The sequence below is a fragment of the Zalophus californianus genome, chromosome 8 (assembly GCF_009762305.2).
Source record: "Zalophus californianus isolate mZalCal1 chromosome 8, mZalCal1.pri.v2, whole genome shotgun sequence".
NCBI classification, from domain to species: Eukaryota; Metazoa; Chordata; class Mammalia; order Carnivora; family Otariidae; genus Zalophus; species Zalophus californianus.
This window is the reverse complement of record NC_045602.1, coordinates 53,576,442-53,595,304: the sequence shown is the minus strand read 5'-3', so window position 1 is coordinate 53,595,304 and position 18,863 is coordinate 53,576,442. Positions and strand designations below refer to the sequence as shown.

The following is an 18,863-nucleotide window of genomic DNA, read 5'->3' as shown; positions in this document are numbered from 1 at the left end:
CAGGATATGGACGGTACCCAAGCTTGTTTGCCTTTCTTAAACCAGCCCACTCCTCTATCAGTAGTCCCTTTAGTCAGAAGGAATGGTGCAGTACACCGGGGCCAGTGACAGAGAAGAGCTACCAGCGCAAGCGGCTGTGTGTGAGAGGGCCACCCCCAGCACGAGCAGAGGCCTTGATGGTGGCTGAGAGCCTGGCAAGTACACTCTCCAACTCTCTCCTTCCCTCCAACACCCTGCCTGCCCTCTTCAGGGCCCATTGCTGCAGTGTGGCAGGCACTCCTCCCAGGGCTCAGGGCACTGTGAGAGAGTGGGCATGGAGGGTCTGGAGGGGAGAGAAGGACCCAGCACTCCCTCTCCTCCCAACTCTTCTCGCTTGGTTTCTGTCCCCCGACCTGATTGTTCCCCTAATACTCTAACCACTCTTGGTCAGGCTTCACTCGTCTCTTTTCTTCCAGCATCTTCAATGTCTTGTCTCATCCTGCGCCTATTCTTTCTTCTCTTCACAAACTCACTCTCTCTCTCTCCCCTTAAGCAATTTCATTTCCCACAAGGCACCCACTCTGACCTCCAAGGTGGAGCTGACCCAGATCTGCATCTTCACCTCTGACCTCTCGCTGACCTCTTGCTGACCTCTCCTTGAACACTAACCCCACTGGTCATCACACCATTCCCCACAGGAAAAATGTGAGTGCCCCCAGCACAACACCTCCAAAAGAAAACTCATTCTTTTTTCCCTCAGACTCTTGTCCATGTTCCCCTCTTCATTAACCGCGGGTGGGCACCTTGATTTCTTTTCCTTTACAATCTTTTGCTGCTCACGGCATGGTCCAGACGCTGTGGTATGGCCACGCCGGGAAGTGCGTTAGAAACGCAGCATCTCAGGCCCCAGCCGGGCACTTTAACAAGAGAGCAGGGTGGCCGAGATTCACAGTCAAATTGAGAAGTGCTCGTTTACAGCATGTATTGTGACCATTCCTTCTTCCACTTAACACTGTGTTAACATACGCCAGCCTACAGGCTCCCCATCCCACAGCTCTGCCCCGCCCGGAAATCCTCTCTGCTGCGTCGCTGCTCCAGCCTCCATCTTAGAGGAAGTGCCGGAAGGAGGATGCTGTGCTGATAGACTTCACTGTTTTAAGAAATCCTTACCTGTCCCCTCAGTCCTTCTTGCCTATATCCTTGGAGGACTCTGAAAGGCACCCAGGTTACCCCCTTGTTAAAAAGAGAGAGAGAGAACCAGAAAAGACCCCAAATAGCCAGAGGAATGTTGAAAAAGAAAAGCAAAGCTGGCGGCATCACAATTCCGGACTTCCAGCTCTATTACAAAGCTGTCATCATCAAGACAGTATGGTACTGGCACAAAAACAGACACATAGATCAATGGAACAGAATCGAGAGCCCAAAAATGGACCCTCAACTCTATGGTCAACTAATCTTTGACAAAGCAGGAAAGAATGTCCAATGGAAAAAAGACAGGCTCTTCAACAAATGGTGTTGGGAAAATTGGACAGCCACATGCCGAAGAATGAAACTGGACCATTTCCTTACACCACACACAAAAATAGACTCCAAATGGTTGAAAGACCTAGATGTGAGACAGGAGTCCATCAAAATCCTAAAGGAGAACACAGGCAGCAACCTCTTCGACCTCAGCCGCAGCAACTTCTTCCTAGAAACATCGCCAAAGGCAAGGGAAGCAAGGGCAAAAATGAACTATTGGGATTTCATCAAGATAAAAAGCTTTTGCACAGCAAAAGAAACAGTCCACAAAACCAAAACACAGCCGACAGAATGGGAGAAAATATTTGCAAATGACATATCAGATAAAGGGCTAGTATCCAAAATCTATAAAGAACTTATAAACTCAACACCCAAAGAACAAATAATCCAATCAAGAAATGGGCAGAAGACATGAACAGACATTTTTCCAAAGAAGACATCCAAATGGCCAACAGACACATGAAAAAGTGCTCAACATCGCTCGGCATCAGGGAAGTCCAAATCAAAACCTCCATGAGATACCACTTCACACCAGTCAGATTAACAGGTCAGGAAATGACAGATGTTGTTGGGGATGCGGAGAAAGGGGAACCCTCCTACACTGTTGGTGGGAATGCAAGCTGGTGCAACTACTCTGGAAAACAGTATGGAGGTTCCTCAAAAAGTTGAAAATAGAGCTACCATACGATCCAGCAATTGCACTACTGGGTATTTACCCCAAAGATACAAATGTAGGGATCCGAAGGGGTACGTGCACCCCAATGTTTATAGCAGCAATGTCCACAATAGCCAAACTGTGGAAAGAGCCAAGATGTCCACTGACAGATGAATGGATAAAGAAGAGGTGGTATATATACACAATGGAATATTATGCAGCCATCAAAAGGAATGAGATCTTGCCATTTGCAACGATGTGGATGGAACTGGAGGGTGTTATGCTGAGTGAAATAAGTCAATCAGAGAAAGACATGTATCATATGACCTCACTGATATGAGGAATTCTTAATCTCAGGAAACAAATTGAGGGTTGCTGGACTGGTAGGGGGTGGGAGGGATGGGGTGGCTGGGTGATAGACATTGGGGAGGGTATGTGCTATGGTGAGCACTGTGAATTGTGCAGGACTGTTGAATCACAGATCTGTACCTCTGAAACAAATAATGCAATATATGTTAAGAAAAAAAAAAGAAGAAGAAGAAGATAGCAGGAGGGGAAGAATGAAGGGGGTAAATCGGAGGGGGAGATGAACCATGAGAGATGATGGACTCTGAAAAACAAACTGAGGGTTCTAGAGGGGAGGGGGGTGGGGCCATGGGTTAGCCTGGTGATGGGTATTAAAGAGGGCACGTTCAGCATAGAGCACTGTGTGTTATGCACAAACAATGAATCATGGAACACTACATCAAAAACTAATGATGTAATGTATGGTGATTAACATAACAATAAAAAATTTAATGAAAAAAAAGAGAGAGAGAGAAAGAGAGAGAAACGACTTGGGGTTTCCAAAATGAGAAGCCCATGTGTCTGAAAGAGTCCCAGCTGACATTTGTCATGGTGTCCATGTAGAGTACCTGACACCCCACTCAATCTTACCAGGATTTTTATCTCTCTGAGCCTCAGTTTCCCGATCTATAAAATAAGGAGATAATTGTAACTCCTTTAAAATGTTTCCAGAAGGACTAAAAGTGGCAAAACAGAAAATATGCCCTCCAAATGGAAGGTGATCAAATATTCATTGAATGAAGAAAGGAAGTTGTTTAACATATTAGAGCCTCAGTTTACTAAAATGTACAATGAAGCATACAATACGAAGGTCACTAAATGTCGGCTCCCCAGCTCTTCTCTCTCATACCCTCGCACAGTCCCCACGCACGCTCGCACACATGCACGCACTCATACCTGCATGCACACACGTGCAGGCACATGCGCTCACTCCTGTACACTCACACATACTCATACTTGCACAGGTGCACGCGCATGCACATGAAACAGCCAGCAGCAACCCTGGCCGCTCTCCCCTCACGTCTCCTGCATGGCCTCCTTCTCCCCCCATCCTCTCACAGCGTCCGCTCCAGAGCATCTACAGGCGTGCCCACTGCTCTCCCGCCCCCCCAGCCCTCCCTCCACACCGGACACAGTGATTGTTCCAAAACACAAGCCTGAATGTTTCCCTCCGGCTTGAAAGCCTCACACGATAGCCCGGCCAAACCCACTCTGCATCCCCAAACACACTGCGCAATGTCAGCCCCTGGGTTTTCACACACGGTCCATTTTCTCTGTCAAAAATCCTCAGCTCCAGGCAACAAATTCCTACTTGCCAAGACCCAGCTTAAGCGTGGCCTCCTCTGGCTTTCCCTGCTGCTTCCCGCCAGAGGTGGCCCCTCCTCAAGGCCCCAAGCCCCCACAGCAAGAGATGCAAAGCTCTGATGTCACCCTGTCCCCCTCCCCTCAGGCCGCGAGGGCTCCTCCAGGGCAAGGCCCACCATCCTGGACTGTGTGTTTTCAGTGTCCACCCTCCCAAAGCCGGGAGCACAGTGGGTGCCCAGTAAACGCTGGTTGTAGGTGCTGAGCCCAGGAGAACGTGAGGAATACTCCGGGCCAGCCCACCACCCTCCCCCCGCCCCCACTACCAGTCACAGTCATGGGAGCCCCAGCTGCACCAGAAGGACCACAGAGCCTCCCGTTCCCGGTGGCAAACCGAGGCACCAGGACACTTCAGGCCTTGTCCCCTGAGTTGGACCTGCAGAGCTGGAGTAAGAATCCACACGATGAAACTTGCAAGAGGCCAACTCCAGCGTCCGCAGCACTGCACCCGGACCGCCCCGGCCAGCCCCCAGGCCGCGCCTCCCACATTTCCCTTCGACTGCCTTCAAAGCAGAAAAACAACCACCCTTTCCAAAAGGCAGGAATGTTGGGAGTTGCTTGCCCAGAAATAAAGATCCAGATTTCCTTTCCCAGCCTGAGAGATTTCCCCAGACTGGACATCACCACGTGGGCAATGCAGCCCGGGCCCCCAGGACAGCGGGCCTGACCGAGATGCCTTGGGAGTGCCGGCATCACAGAGGCCCTGTGGACCAGGACACGTGAAAGGAGCAGAGCGGGATGTGAGTGGAAGCGAGTTCTGCCCACAGCACCGGTGCCTGAGGGAGAGGCCACAGTCCTCTCCCTCACCCTCCTTCGTAACAGGCGCCATCTCTGCAGATGCCACAGACGCATCCAATTTCCACTAGTTCAGGGAAAGCTTGCCGCGGGCAGGTACAGCGCAAGGAGCTTGGAGAGGCTCGAAATATGAGACCTGACTGGGCCTCTGCCCTCAAATATCAGTGAGCTCCGTCCTGGGCTGTGTATCAGTGAGGGTCTGAAGGAATCAGACAGCAGTTTTGCCCTGAGGAAGTTGGCCTCTCATTGGAGGCAGGGCAGGAGGGCCCACATGTGGAAAATAAAGAATCTCACGATGCAGGATGTAACCAGGAGCTAAACCCGGTGGCACGGACATGAGCTGCCCTGCAACTGCAGAGAAGAAATGGAAGGTGCTGTGTGGACAGGAATCATTGGGAAGGTTCATGAAGGAGCACCTGGAAGGATGGATAGGCAAGGTGGGGAGGGCATTTCAGATGGGGAACAGCTCATGCAAAAACACAGAGTATGATCTATCATGGTGCATCTGTAGCAAAGACATGGGTTTCTGCTCATTATGTTGGTGAAGGCTTATTCTGACTGATGATTCACTTTGAAATCAGCCCTGCCAGGGCTGCATGCTGCCTAGGAGCCTGGGCGGGTTAAGCCATCTCCCTGCCCAGCCATGCGATCAAACCACAGAGCAAAGCCAAACCACGGGGAGCTAGTCAGACAAGGAGAGGAAAGTCAGCTTGAGAACAAGCGCTCTCTCCTTCTTCAAAGTCCAAGGAGGAAACCTTGTCCTTCCAATTCTCTGCAACTTCACCATCTGTGCTTAAAAACATCAATGTTAGTAGGAGAGACAGCTGCAGAGAACAGGGGAGAGCCGCTCAAAGATTTGTCAGCTTATTTATCCACCTAATCTTTCCTCGGTTTCATTGATCCATCAAAGTTCCCTGCAAGATGAAACATCCTGCGCCGGAAGACAGCTCTGTGGTAGGCAGCTTCTAAAATGGCTCCCTAAGACGGCCCCACCTCCTGGAGGGGTGTAGCCCCTCCACTCAAATGTGGGCTAGACCTGGTTTCACACTTTTTTTTTTAAGATTTTATTTACTTGTCAGAGAGAGAGAGCATGCACATAAGCAGGGGGAGCGGCAGGCAGAGGGAGTAGCAGGCTCCCCACTGAGCAAGGAGCCCGATGCAGGACTCCATCCCAGGACCCTGGGATCATGACCTTAACTGACTGAGCCACCCAGGCATCCCCTGGTTTCATATTTCTCATTAGCAGAAAAGAGTCGAAAGTGATCGGATGTCACTTCTGAGATTTTAAGATGGTATTTTGTCTCGCTCACACTTTCTCTGGCTCCTCTAGCTTGCTTGCTCTGATGAAGCCAGCTGCCACACTATGAGCTGCCCCACGGAGAGGCCCACGTGGCAAGAAACTGATGGTGGCCTCTGGCCGACCACCATCAATGAGCTGAATCCTGCCAACCACCACTGAGTGCACTTGGAAGAGGACCCTGCCCAACTGAGCCTAGAAACGCTGCTAGCCCTGATGGGACCTTGACTGAAGCTTGTGGGACCCTGAGCCTGAGGACCCAGTCAAGCCATTCTTGACCCATAAAAATTGTGCGATAATAAATATTGTTGTTTTGAGCCACTAAATTTTGGGGTCATTTGTTACACAGCAACAGATAACAAATCCACTCTCCGATCTGGCCTTCAGTGGTTATTAATGAAATCGTTCATGTGCCTGAGCTGTTGCCCATACCAGATACAACCAGAAATGTTCCCCGAAGCTAAATCTTTTCTCCCAGACTCACGGTTAACTAGCACGTCTCCCAGTAAATTTCGTATGCAGTTTTCATATGGTTCAACTTGAGAATTAATTTGTGTGTGTAGAAATGGGTTGGGGGACGCGGGAAGCTTCACATTATGCCAACTCTTTCATACTTAGGCAGACACTGCAAGTCCCTTTGGAGAAAACCCTCCTTCTCATAGGAGGCAGTGGACGACCTCTTTGCACAGAGCAGCAACCTGCAGACTCAGGCTAGGGTATATTCAACAAGTTTCACAGCAGGTGCGGGCATGAGAGCGGACCAGGACGGATGCTGGCTGATTCATCACATCCCCGGTAAGCCCCTGGTCTTGAGGAAAGGGTGTGCCAGAACTCGGGGAGGCTTGACAAGGCTTTCCTCTCTCTCTGACATTCTGTGACAGGCAGCATTCTGGAAAAAGGGAGTGCTGCAGGCCAAGGAAGAGCCCAGCTGCTTGTCCCAAACCTGGCAACATGGACAGGATGGATGGTCTTCTCTGAAGATCAAATTGGGAAAAGACACCAAGGGCTCCAAAGAGGAACCCGCCAGAAGGAAAAGAGGAAGCAGTTGTTTGTTTGCTTGTTTGTATGTTTGTTGGAGGGGAGGTAATCTGGGCCGGCCTGAAGGAGCCAAGGGCCATAGAGGAGGTTAGTTCCCATAAGCCTAAGGCCGAGGCTGGAGGCTGTCCAGACCCTCCCATTCCCTCGTGGCAGGGAGCTCGGAGCTCCTGTGCCTCCCGTCCTGGCGTGCAAAGCTTTGCAGGCCAGTGACTAAGCCTGTGAGTGTGTTCTTGGAGGGCTAAGACTTAGAGCACAGTGTGGGACCTCATGAGTTCAGTTCTGAGCAGATTTTGGAGGTGAGATCTCCAAATTAAAATGCCTAGCACCTGAATAAATGGGTCTTGAAATCATGGGAGTTCAATACTGCAGATAAGGACTTTTTTCATTGTGGTACTATATACATAACACAAAATTTACCATTTTAACCATTTTTAAGAGGACAATTCAGTAGCAGTAAGCACATTCACACTGTTGTGCAAACACCACCATCATCCATCTGCAGAACTCTTCTCATCTTGTAAAAGCAAACTCTGTGTCCACTAAGTGATAACTCCCCACCCCTCCGCCTCCTCAGCCCTTAGTCACTACCTTAGTAACTGCCCAGCCCTAGTGGCCCTTGTGTCTGTATGCATTTGCCTATTCTAGGATCCTCATATAGGTGGACTCCTTACATTTGTCCTTTTGTGTCTTTCTTTCACTTAGCATAATATTTTCAAGTTTCATGCCTGCTGTAGCATGATGAGAACTTCATTCCTTTTCAAGATTTATTACTATTCTATTGTACATACACTGTTGATCCTTGAACACACTGGGGGCTGGGGTGCCGACCCTCAGCACAGTGAAAAAAAAAACCACATATAGGGGCGCCCGGGTGGCCCAGTCAGTTAAGCATCTGATTCTTGATCTCAGCTCAGGTCTTGATCTCAGCATTGTGAGTTCAAGCCCTGCACTGGGCTCTATCTGGATGCGGAGACTACTTTCAAAAGAAATTGGGAGGGGGGCACCTGGGTGGCTCAGCCGTTAGCCTCTGCCTTCGGCTCAGGTCATGATCCCAGGGTCCTGGGATCAAGCCCCGCATCGGGCTCCCTGCTCGGTGGGAAGCCTGCTTCTCCCTCTCCCACTCCCCCTGCTTGTGTTCCTGCTTTCACTATCTCTCTCTGTCAAATAAATAAAATCTTAAAAAAAATTTTTTTTATTTTTTTAATCTGCACATAACTCTTACCTCCCATAAACTTAACTACTAATAGTCTACTGGTGGCCAGAAGGCTTACTGATAACGTGAACAATCAATTAACATATTTTGTATATGTATTATATACTGTATTCCTACAATAAAGTAAGCTAGAGAAAAAAGTATTAAGACAATCTTAGGAGAAACTATGTTTACCATACTGTACCATATTTATTTTTAAAACTGCATGTAAGCGGACCCACTAATTTCAAACCCATGTTGTTCAAGGGTCAACTGTATACAACATTTTGATTATCCTTGCATCTGTCAATGGACATCTGGATTGCTTCCATCTTTTGGCAACTGTGAATAATGCCACTATAAATATGGTTGTACAAATATCTATTTGAGTCCCTGTTTTCAATTCCTTTGGGTGTATACCTAGACAAGTAATTGCTGGATCATATGGTAATCATTCACTTAACTTTTTAAGGAACTGCCATATTATTTTCCACAATAGCTGCACCATTTTGCATTCCCATCAGCAAGGCACAAGGGTTCCAGTTTCTCCACATCCTCATGAACACTTGTGTCTGTTGTTTTTCACTGTAGCCATCCTAATGGGTGTGAGGCGATATCTCTGTGTAGTTTCAGTGTTCATCTCCCTGACGATGAGTGACTGTTTTATGTGCTCCTTGGGCATTTGTATAGAAAATATGAATTTCTGAATCGTCAGCAGATAGGTGCTAACATCATGAGTGGTGCCCACTGCGACTTTCCCACCCAGTATTCATCTCTTCTCTTTCTTATTAATACTGCCAGTTTGTTTTGTTTTGTTTTTTTCAGGTCTGCATTGTGCCTGGCTAGACTTCTCACTTCCCATGACACTCTCATAGCTAGAAGAGGCTGTGGACTTTGTTCTGAAACACAAGTTCTGGGCGGGGGGAATCAGAAAAAAACAGCTTTGATGAAATGTAACACATTCAGCCAGCATCTTCCTTTTGCCACTTTCCTGTCTTCTTTGTCCGACCTGGAATGCAGATGTGATGCTTGAAGATGTGGCAGCCTATTGTGCCAGAAAGAAAAGAGCCATGCATGAAGGCTAGCAAAGCAGGTGTGTAAAAGTCAGCCCTGAACCGATGGCCTGCCCCCACACTCCCTGTTCCCTGAGAAAGATGAGCCCTCTGCTTCTATCAGCCACCATTTGTTGGGTTTCTATCACATGCAGCCAAACACAATCTTAACTGACCTATCCTGGGAGTGGATCCACTCAGGTGAGTGTGCAGAGGAAAGAAGACAAGAGAGCAGTGCCCTGGGACTTGCTGGGAGATGACAAAAGGCAGCAGGAGTCACCCAAAGCAGGGACTAATGAGGAGTGATGAAATGAATGTTTTAAATATGAGGTTATGAAGAAATAAACCCACACTTATATGGTCCATTAGTATTTGACAAAGAAGACAAGAATATGCAATGGGAAGAAGTCTCTTCAACAAATGATGATGGGAAAACTGGACAGCTACATGCAGAAGCATGAAACTAGACCACTTTCTTCCATCACACACAAAATAAATTCCAAAATGGACTGAGGATGTAAATGTGAGACCTGAAACCATAAACATCCTAGAAGAGAGCACAGGCAGTCATTTCTCTGACATCAGCCGTAGCAATATCTTTCTAGACATGTCTCCTGAGGCAAGGGAAACAAAAGCAAAAATAAACTATTGGGACTATATCAAAATAAAAACCTTCTGCACAGCAAAGGAAACAATCAACAAAATGAAAAGACAACCACTGTATGGGAGAAGATATTTACAAATAACATATCTGATAAGGGGTTAATATCCAGAACATACAAAGAATTTTATATATTCTCAACACAACTCAACACAAAAAAACTCAACACAAAAAAACACAAATAATCCAATTAAAAATGGAAAGAAGACATGAATAGACATTTTTCCAAAGAAGACATATAGATGGCCAACAGACATATGAAAAGATGCTCAACATCACTCAGCATCAGGGAAATGCAAATCAAAACCACAATGAGGGTCATCTGGCTGGCTTAGTCAGTAGGGCATGCAACTCTTGATGGCGGGATTGAAAGTTTGAGCCTCACGGTGAGTGTAGAGATTACTTAAAAATAAAATCTTGGGGCGCCTGGGTGGCTCAGTTGCTTAAGCATCTGCCTTTGGCTCGGGTCATGATCCCAGGGTCCTGGGAATGAGCCCCACATCCAGCTCTCTGCTCAGCAAGGAGCCTGCTTCTCCCTCTCCCTCTACCTGCCACTCCCCTTGCTTGTGCTCTCGCACTCTCTCTGTCAAATAAATAAATAAAATCTTTAATAAAATAAAATCTTAAACACACACACACGGCGCCTGGGTGGCTTAGTTGGTTCAGTGTCTGACTCTTGATTTCAGCTCAGGTCACGATATCAGGGTTGTGAGAAGGAGCCCTGCGTTGGGCTCCATGCTCAGCAGGGAGTCTGCTTGAAATTCTCTTTCTCCCTCTCCCTCTGCCCCTACACCTGCTCAAGCACACACACGTGTGCTCACTCACTCTCTCAAATAAATCTTTTAAAAAAGCACAAACACACAATGAGATATCACCTTACACCTGTCAGAATGGCTAAAATAAAAAATACAGGAAACAATAAGTGTTGATGAGGATGTGGAGAAAAAGGAACCCTTATACACTATTGGTGGGAATGCAAACTGATGAAGCCACTATGAAAAACAGTATGGAGGTTCCTCAAAAAATTAAAAATACAATTACCATATGATCCAGTAATCGCACTACTGGGTATTTACCTAAAGAATATGCAAACACTAATTTGAAAGGATATATGTACCCCTATGTTTGTTGTAGCATTATCTACATTAGCCAACTATGGAAGCAGCCCAAGTGTCCATTGATAGATGAATGGATAAAGAAGATGGGGTGTGTGTGTGTGTGTGTGTGTGTGTGTGTGTGTGTGTGTGTGTGTACATATATTTGTATATATACATACAATGGAATATTATTCAGCCATTAAAAAAAAGAATGAAATCTTGTCATTTACAACAACATGGACAGATCTAGAGAGTATAATGTTAAGTGAAATAAGCCGGTCAGAGAAAGACAAATACTATACGATTTCACTCACATGTGGAATATAAGAAACAAAACAAAAGAACAATAAAGAGACTCTTAAATCTAGAGAACAAACTGATGGTTACCAGAGGGGAGGTGGGGGCGGGGTGGGGATTAAGAGTGCACTTACTGTGATGAGCACTGGGTCATCTATAGAGGTGCTGAATCACTACATTGTACACATGAAACTATTCCAACACTGTGTGTTAACTACCCTGGAATTAAAATTTTTAAAAATAGAAAACAAATAAATATGAAGTTATGATAGCAAATGAATGAAGGAAAGAACATCAGTAAGTTAGAAGCTGAAGAAACATCCAGTAAGGGAAGCACTGGGAAGCATGAATTCAACAAAAATGAGATCCCAGGGTCTCAGAGGTATGCCAGGTTGAGGACTGACTAGGAGGAAAGGGATAGAGTGTGAGGAGTCCAAGGAGGTATTTTTAAAGATGAGAAACACTTGAAATGCTGATGGTTAGAACCAGAAGACAGGCAGAGGTTGACAGTTTAGAAGAAAGAGGATCCTGCTATCTCCTTTTTTTGGTTAGTAACAGAATCCTCCAGCTTTTAACTGGGCCCTGGTTTCCCAGGACAGTCATGTTTCCCAGCCTCCCATACAGCTAGGTGTTGTCATCTGACTTACTTGAGCCAATGCTGTACTACCCAAACTTACAAGTGACATTTCAGGGTTATTTCCTTAAAGACACTTGCTCTGCACATTCTCTCCCTTCCTATTTGCTAGGAAATTGCAGCAGCTACTTTGGACCCAAGAAGGACATCACTCACAGAGATTGGCAGAATTGGTCCCCTGGCCTGGGTTCCTGGGTGACCCTGCCCTTGTAGAGAGGGGCCTCCACCTGCCCTAACTTGCCCACCTACCTCTGCAACAGAATGTGAGGGACTAAAAACTCTTCTGTCTTAGTTAAGCCCCTGCGTCAGGAACTCTGTGAGAGCAGCCTAGCTTCCTAATACAGATGGCAGAACAGCCTACAGAAAAGCCATCAGTCTAGGAGTAAATGAGGCCATGTATGAATGGATTAAAGTTGGTTCACAAATTTAAATGTATTCAGTTTAAATGTCGCCTTTTATTTTGAGATGACAGCCTTTCTAAGTTTTTTTATATTCAAATGTATTTCCTCTTAAGCACATCAAAGGTTGAGTGAGGCCCAGGTTGAGAGGAGGGAACTGACTGTAAAGGAGCATGAGAAAACTTTCTAGGATGAGGAAGCCCTTCTGTATCCTGATGATGGGAGTTAGTATACAATTACTTATAGTCATCAAAATTCCTCAAATTTTAAATGGATGAATTGTATTGCTGGCAAACAACACTCTTGACTGTGATTAAAAAAAATCATTACAATGAAAAATGCTCCTTCTTTTATAAAAATATTAAGGAAAGTGAAAATGGGTTGTCTTTTTTCCAGACGTATTTTGGAAAATAAAAAGGAGGCAAACTTATGTGGATCCCAAAATTTTTTCAAAATTTTCAGGGCTGAAAAATTGACAAGCCTGAGAGCCCCTGTATTAGTTATCTATAGCTGTCTAATAAGTTACTCAAAAATTTAGCAGTTTATAGTTCTAAACACTGATTATCTCACAGTTCCTGTGAGCTGGGAATCTGGATGGGCTTCCCTGGGTCCTCTGGCTCAGAGGCTCTCAGTCAAAGTGTCTGCTGGGGCTGCGGCCTCATCTGAAGGCTTGACTGAGGGAGGGTTTGCTTCCAGGCTGACTCACAGGGTTGTTGGCAGGACTCAGTTCCTCTCAGGCTCTTGGACTGAGGAAATCTGTTCCTTGCTTTATGAGCCTCTCCATGGGGCAGCTCACAACATGGCAGCCTGCTTCTAGGAGAGCAAGTAAGTGAAGGAGCAAGAGAGGACAATACAGAACCAAAGACTTTTTAAAGGCTGCCTCCCACACAGCCATCGGTCTGAACATGGGGGAGCCAGGTTTAGTAGGACAGCAAGCCTCCTCCAGTGTGACAGGAAAAAGTGGGGGAGAGGCCGGGAGCTGCTATTCCTGTGTAGTTATGTGTAATTACATCATTATGTTGTGTAGTGTACTTATGTTGTTGGAACCTGAGGCAGGTGTATTACTGGTTCTATTTTCTCCCGAAAATAGGGTAGCTGCCAATAACAGAGAGCAAGTAGTATCACAGGAGGTTGAAGGGAATGGAGGGCTTTAAAATTGCTGGTGTGGGGAAAAGGGGACAGACATGAGCAAAGAACCCCATGTGGTGCTCCAGCTGGGACCTGAGCCTGGAGGCTTTAAGCTCCAGAGAAGCTACATCCTAAGGCTCCAAGCAGTTTGGGTCCAAAGCAGGAGTCCATACTGAAATCCACCCCTGAGGAAGATTCACCTTTTTCTGAGAAACCACCTGTGTGCAGCCAAGGCCCATCTGTGATCCCGAGGGGAAGTGGGCAGCCACCAGGAACCTGAATGTGGATGTTCTGGGCAAACATGAGTTTCCCGGAGGCTCAGGGGCTGGATTCGTGCTGTTCTCCACACACGGATACAGGCCATGCAGCTGCTGGTGCACCTCGGCCCTGCAGTGCCCACCCTACAGGGCCACCCTTCCAGTGGGGCTGCTATCCCTCTCCAGAACTGGACGAGCAACCTCTCTGTCAGATGTCCTGGGAAAGGCAGATCCTTGCACAGGGAATGAGGGGATCTGAGTCCCAAGCTGCAGTGAAAAGGCATTTCCTCTTCTTTCTGGGCCTGGGGACAAAGTAAGTTCTGTCCCAGGGGTGAATTCAAGTCTCCACTCTCTCTCTCCTGCTTGAAGGCCTGGGTGCAGTGAGTATAGACAGGGCCCACCCTTGGGAGGAAAGAGGATGGCCATTACATCGCTGCAGGGAGATGCCCCTGAAGACAGGCTGATGGCCCTAAAGAGCCCCCACATCTGGTGGGGGGGATACGCAGGTGCTCTGCATCTCACTGCCCTCCGCTTGTCCAGGCCTCCGGTACAGCCCTCTTCAAAATGTCGGCCTGATCTCAGCTGCATTGCTGGGCACGAAGAGAAAAGCGTCCCCACCCCTCTGCAGGGGATAGCAGGAAAGACAGACAGCCGTGTCTGGTTTTCCGGGCCAGGGCAGCCTCGTACTGATGCGATGTGGAGGCCGAGCCAGGACCACCGAGACGGGCTCTTCTACGACAGTGCACCAAGTGAGGCTCAGGAGAGTTAAGGCTAGCTGTGGGGGTGGAGGCCGGGGCCCTGTGTGGGCAGGAGGCTGTGAAGTTGACTGAAACGTGGTTTGACTCTAGTAGGAAACTGCTTCAAGCCACACAATACCGGTCAAACAATGGCAAGCTGCTCAGGCATTTTGGGGGTCAAGGCCAAGGCAACGGTTGACCCATTTGTACCTACAGGTGGATGTGACTGGCACTCCCTGCCTGCATCTCTTAGCCCAGCTCATCTCAGGTCAGATCAGCTCTCCCCCCGACCGCCACCAAGCCAGCTACTCCAAGCCCGCCATAAAGATAAGCCCCCAGCGGGGCACCTGGAGGCTCAGCCCTTGGGCCTCTGCCTTCGGCTCAGGTCCAGGGATCGAACCGCGCATCTGGCTCCCTGCTCGGCGGGAAGCCTGCTTCTCCCTCTCCCACTCCCCCTGCTTGTGTTCCCTCTCTCGCTGTGTCTCTCTCTGTCAAATAAATAAATAAATAAATAAACCTTAAAAAAAAAAAGATGAGCCCACAAGCTGGCTGCCTCAGAGGCCGCACACTGGCCCTTCTCTGCCCCAGGGCATTGCTCACTGAGCAAGAAGCAAGCATTTGAATCAGCAGACCCAACTTCCAAATCAGGGCAGAAATCTTGCTCCCCTTGGACCCTCGTTTTAGCTCCAGCCAGAGACTGTGGAATTGTATAAAACTTCTGGACATAGGAGACTCCATTTTGAAGTTCCGTTTTCTTTTCCAACTAATGAACTCTTGAACTGGGCCAGAAGCGGCAATAGTTTTACAAGCAGTTGCTCATAAAATTTCAGCAGAGCAACTGGCATTTAGGTCATATGAGGACAGTAAAGCTAATTAATACATACCAGGGATAGTTTCATTTGATAGCACCAATAAAATAATCAATACGATCGCCATCAGAAGTGGCTCAATGGGTCCACACCAAATTAAAAGGGGTTTTTGTTTCTCTTCTTTATCTAAATCATGTAATTACCCCCTTCCTTCTTTCTCATAAAAAAAAAATCCTTGCTTTCCTCAACATAGGATTCTGGTTACCTCAGAATCTGTGCTCCCCCCAAACTGTAATCCCGAGAACCCAAATAAAGTCCTTTGTTCTTTTTCAGTGTTGCCTCCTTTTATCAGTTAATAAGACAACGGTGCCCCGGTCACACCACAGCCCAGGGTCCTGAGGCAGACGGCGCGCTTGCCTTGAGGACACCAACATTCTTCTCTGGTCCCCACTGGGCTGTGGACTGAAAAATAAGCCCAGCCTGGCTGTGTTCCTTGTGCCAAAGGGGTAGCAGCCAAGGAGAAAACAGGCATAAGAGAACAATTTTAAGGAGAAAGATATTTACAGTTAAATTTCACTTTCTTGCTTTCAACACCTGAACTAGAAAGCCCCAGAAAGCTGCAATTTACGATCAAATGGCAAAAGCGCAACCTTCTGGCTGGGGGAGGTAGTTGTGCCAGCTTCCCGAATTCTCTTCACAAAACCAGCTTCCTAAGGATTTAAAATGGTGGGCACGAGATGGGCTTTAGCCAGCAAAAGGTAGGAGAGAGGGCAGGCATGGGGCTTTGCACAACTGTAGGAGGGCGTGTCGCGTGTAAATGCAGCGCCTAATTTTACACACGCACCTGAGTGGTCACCCAGCAGCCGGAGCCCACTTCTCCGCTGCTCCTCTTTCCCCAGGCAGCCAGGACTCCAGGCCCCGCTCACCCAGGCCACAGCCATTTCCTGGATCCAGTCAAGGGGTCGGAAAGAAACCACAGAAATCTAAAGGACAGAGAGAAACGCAGCTTTCAGCCTAGGGGCCCGTGCCCTGCGGACACCAGCTCGTTCACCCCTGCCCTGACCCTGAGGCAGGATGGCCGCATCTTGCAGGCGACTATCTCTGTGTTCAGAGCACTCTGGGGGATTTTCTGAGCCAGGAGCGGGTAGGGAGCTGCTCCAAAGCAATACCGTGCTCGCCCTGTTACTGCGGCGGGTTGGGGCCGCCAAGAAGCGCTGGTCCCTGCGACCACGGGCCCTTTGGGGTCTCCACACGCCCCCTTGTGGTCACTGCGCGCCTCTGCGGCTTCTGTGGCTCGGCCACATTGCCGGTTGTCCCGGCCACACCCGGGGGTGCGGGAGACAAAAGTCTGTGGCCAGCCTGGAGGCCCCGTCAGCCGCCCTCCCGGAGGCAGGTCTGGGCAGCCTCAGCACCTTCCGCTCGGCCGGGTGCGTCTGGGGCTCCGGGCACAGGTGGCCGCCGCCGCCGCCGCGTGGGAGGAGCCGTGAGGCGACCTCTGCCCCCCTCCTCCTGAACCCCAATCCCAGCCGGCCGGCGCCCGCGGGGCCTGAGAAGCGCCTGACACCCGGAGGCTGCTCCCCAGTTTTCCGGGAGGCGCGGGGGGAGGCCGCGGTGGGTGCGCGCAGCGAGAGGGGACAAGGGCTCGGAGGGCGCCCCGGGCTGCAGCGCGCATGCCTCCCCGGGCGGCCCTGCGCTTCCGCTCCAGCGCGGGCTCCGGACGCGCCGCGCCCCGGTACGGCCGGCGTGCTGCGCTCCGCAGGGAAGGAAAGGACGGAAAGAGGGAGAACGGGCCTTGCCTGGTGGCCGCATTTGTCTCCTTGCTCCCGACTGCTGTGGGACTGTGCCCGCTCTGAGATTGGCCGGGGAGGCACTGCCCCCTGGTGGCCTCTGGCCGTCACGGCCACTGTCTTCGCCCTGGGCACCGTTCCGGTTTCCCTCAGGGAGCTTTATTCGGTCCTCTCGAGCGAGACTGTGCTTCCCCCCAACCCCCGTCACACTTCCCTGGCGGTGGTACGAGAGGGTCACATAACAGCACAAAATAGCACTTTTCTGGTTCAACCCCCTCTGCAGAATTGTGGATACTGTGGACCCAGACAAGTTCCAACCAATTAGTTCAACAAATCCGAGGGAGTCTGGGCCAGTCTGTGACATAAGGTGACCCTTTCGCTGAGCATCGCACTCCCTCTCTTCCCAGCACTCAGTTCTGCCCTCTAGCATGGCCCCTGGCCGAGGCCCTCGGGGAATAAAGCCCTGCCGCTCAGTACCCCCCGAGCTCAAAGCTGCCCTTTCCCTCCCACCCTAGGTGACATTCCTTTGGGCCCTCATGCAAATAGCCCTTCAGTGTTACTCCACCGCCCCCCGCGGTTCCCAAATTAGAATCAAAACTAAAATCCTTGCTATATTGGCAAGGTGCCTTTTTTTTTTTTTAACATTTTAAATCAAAAGTACTCTCGGATACTATTTTTGACCGGGAAAGCGTTAATTGGTTATAAAGGGGAAAAGCAGAGAATGGGGACATCTGGATCCCAGCACTGGTGGTCACCAACCGTGATTCTGAAGGTCTCTTTGTGCCTGGCTGGTCACCCGTTAAAACGGCAAGGAGTGAGTACGGAAGCCTGGAATCGTAGGACCGGTGGTGTTCGCATGGGGAGAGGGGAATAGGGGTACCTGGAGGAGAAACTTGAAAAGGAAATGGTACAGCAAAGGATGAGACAGTGAACATCATGGTGGTGTTTCAGGCTCACCCCCTCCAGGCACCGAGCCCTGTAGTACACGGAGGGTCTGGAACTTTGGGGTGACTGGGGAGGAGCTCATGAAGCCAGGCACACTGGCCCCAAGAAGGGGGCACAACAGGCGTGGCAGACATCCAACTCAGACCTGGCAGAAGACGTGAATGGATCTGTTCCCCAAAACATGAGCAAAACTCCTGAGGACTTTCTGAAATGCCTGTGTCATTCGGGGTGGTGGGGGACACTAAGGGACTCTGAAGTTGAATAAAGCTAACGGATAGACCCCAGACTGGCTGCCCCTGGGGATACCCAGGAGACATTGTCGGGGTTCATCTGGATCACTGGAATCCTGGTGCCATGCAGACATATGTCATGCACTCTGGCACCCTTAGAATAGAACCAGTTTATTCATTAGGGAAACGCAGGAAGGGACATCAGCCGAGAAGTCTGGAGCTCATGGTTGGACATGGATCCTCAGGCTCCCTGCTGGCTTTGGAGACCCCAGAAGGCAGTGATGAGGCAACAGCTGAAGAGACACCCACAGGCTGCTGAGCCTCTAACCAGGCCTAGAGACATGTGCAGATATTCAGGAGGGAGAAAAATGCAAACAACGTTACCCAAGCTTGCAGAGATTCCTGGTCACTCCATGTTCCTAGAAAAAGGATGCCTGAAAGCACTCTTTAAGTTCCTCATCTCATACCTCAAGTTTCTAAAAGGTCTGAGTCTTCCTGGAGACTGTGGGGAGCAAACAGTGTCTGATGTGCCAGAATCTGGGACCCTCTAGAGGAATGAGCATGTAAGCTGGATCCAGCAGTTCCTGAGGCCTGCCAGATCCATCCTGCCTTTCCAGTGACACGATCCAATAAATCTACTTTTGTGC

At 49.1% G+C, this 18,863-nt stretch overlaps 1 long non-coding RNA gene across 2 annotated transcripts in view; it reads right to left on the bottom strand.

Annotated features, from left to right (window-relative positions):
* The window catches only part of LOC113937337, a 53,490-nt gene extending 37,262 nt beyond the window's left edge, over positions 1-16,228 (bottom strand). For both annotated transcript variants that reach the window (XR_003524597.1, XR_003524598.1), the window contains exon 1: positions 16,099-16,228. This is a non-coding gene — a long non-coding RNA (uncharacterized LOC113937337). The remainder of the gene's footprint in view (positions 1-16,098) is intronic.
* Between the last annotated feature and the right edge of the window lie 2,635 nt (positions 16,229-18,863).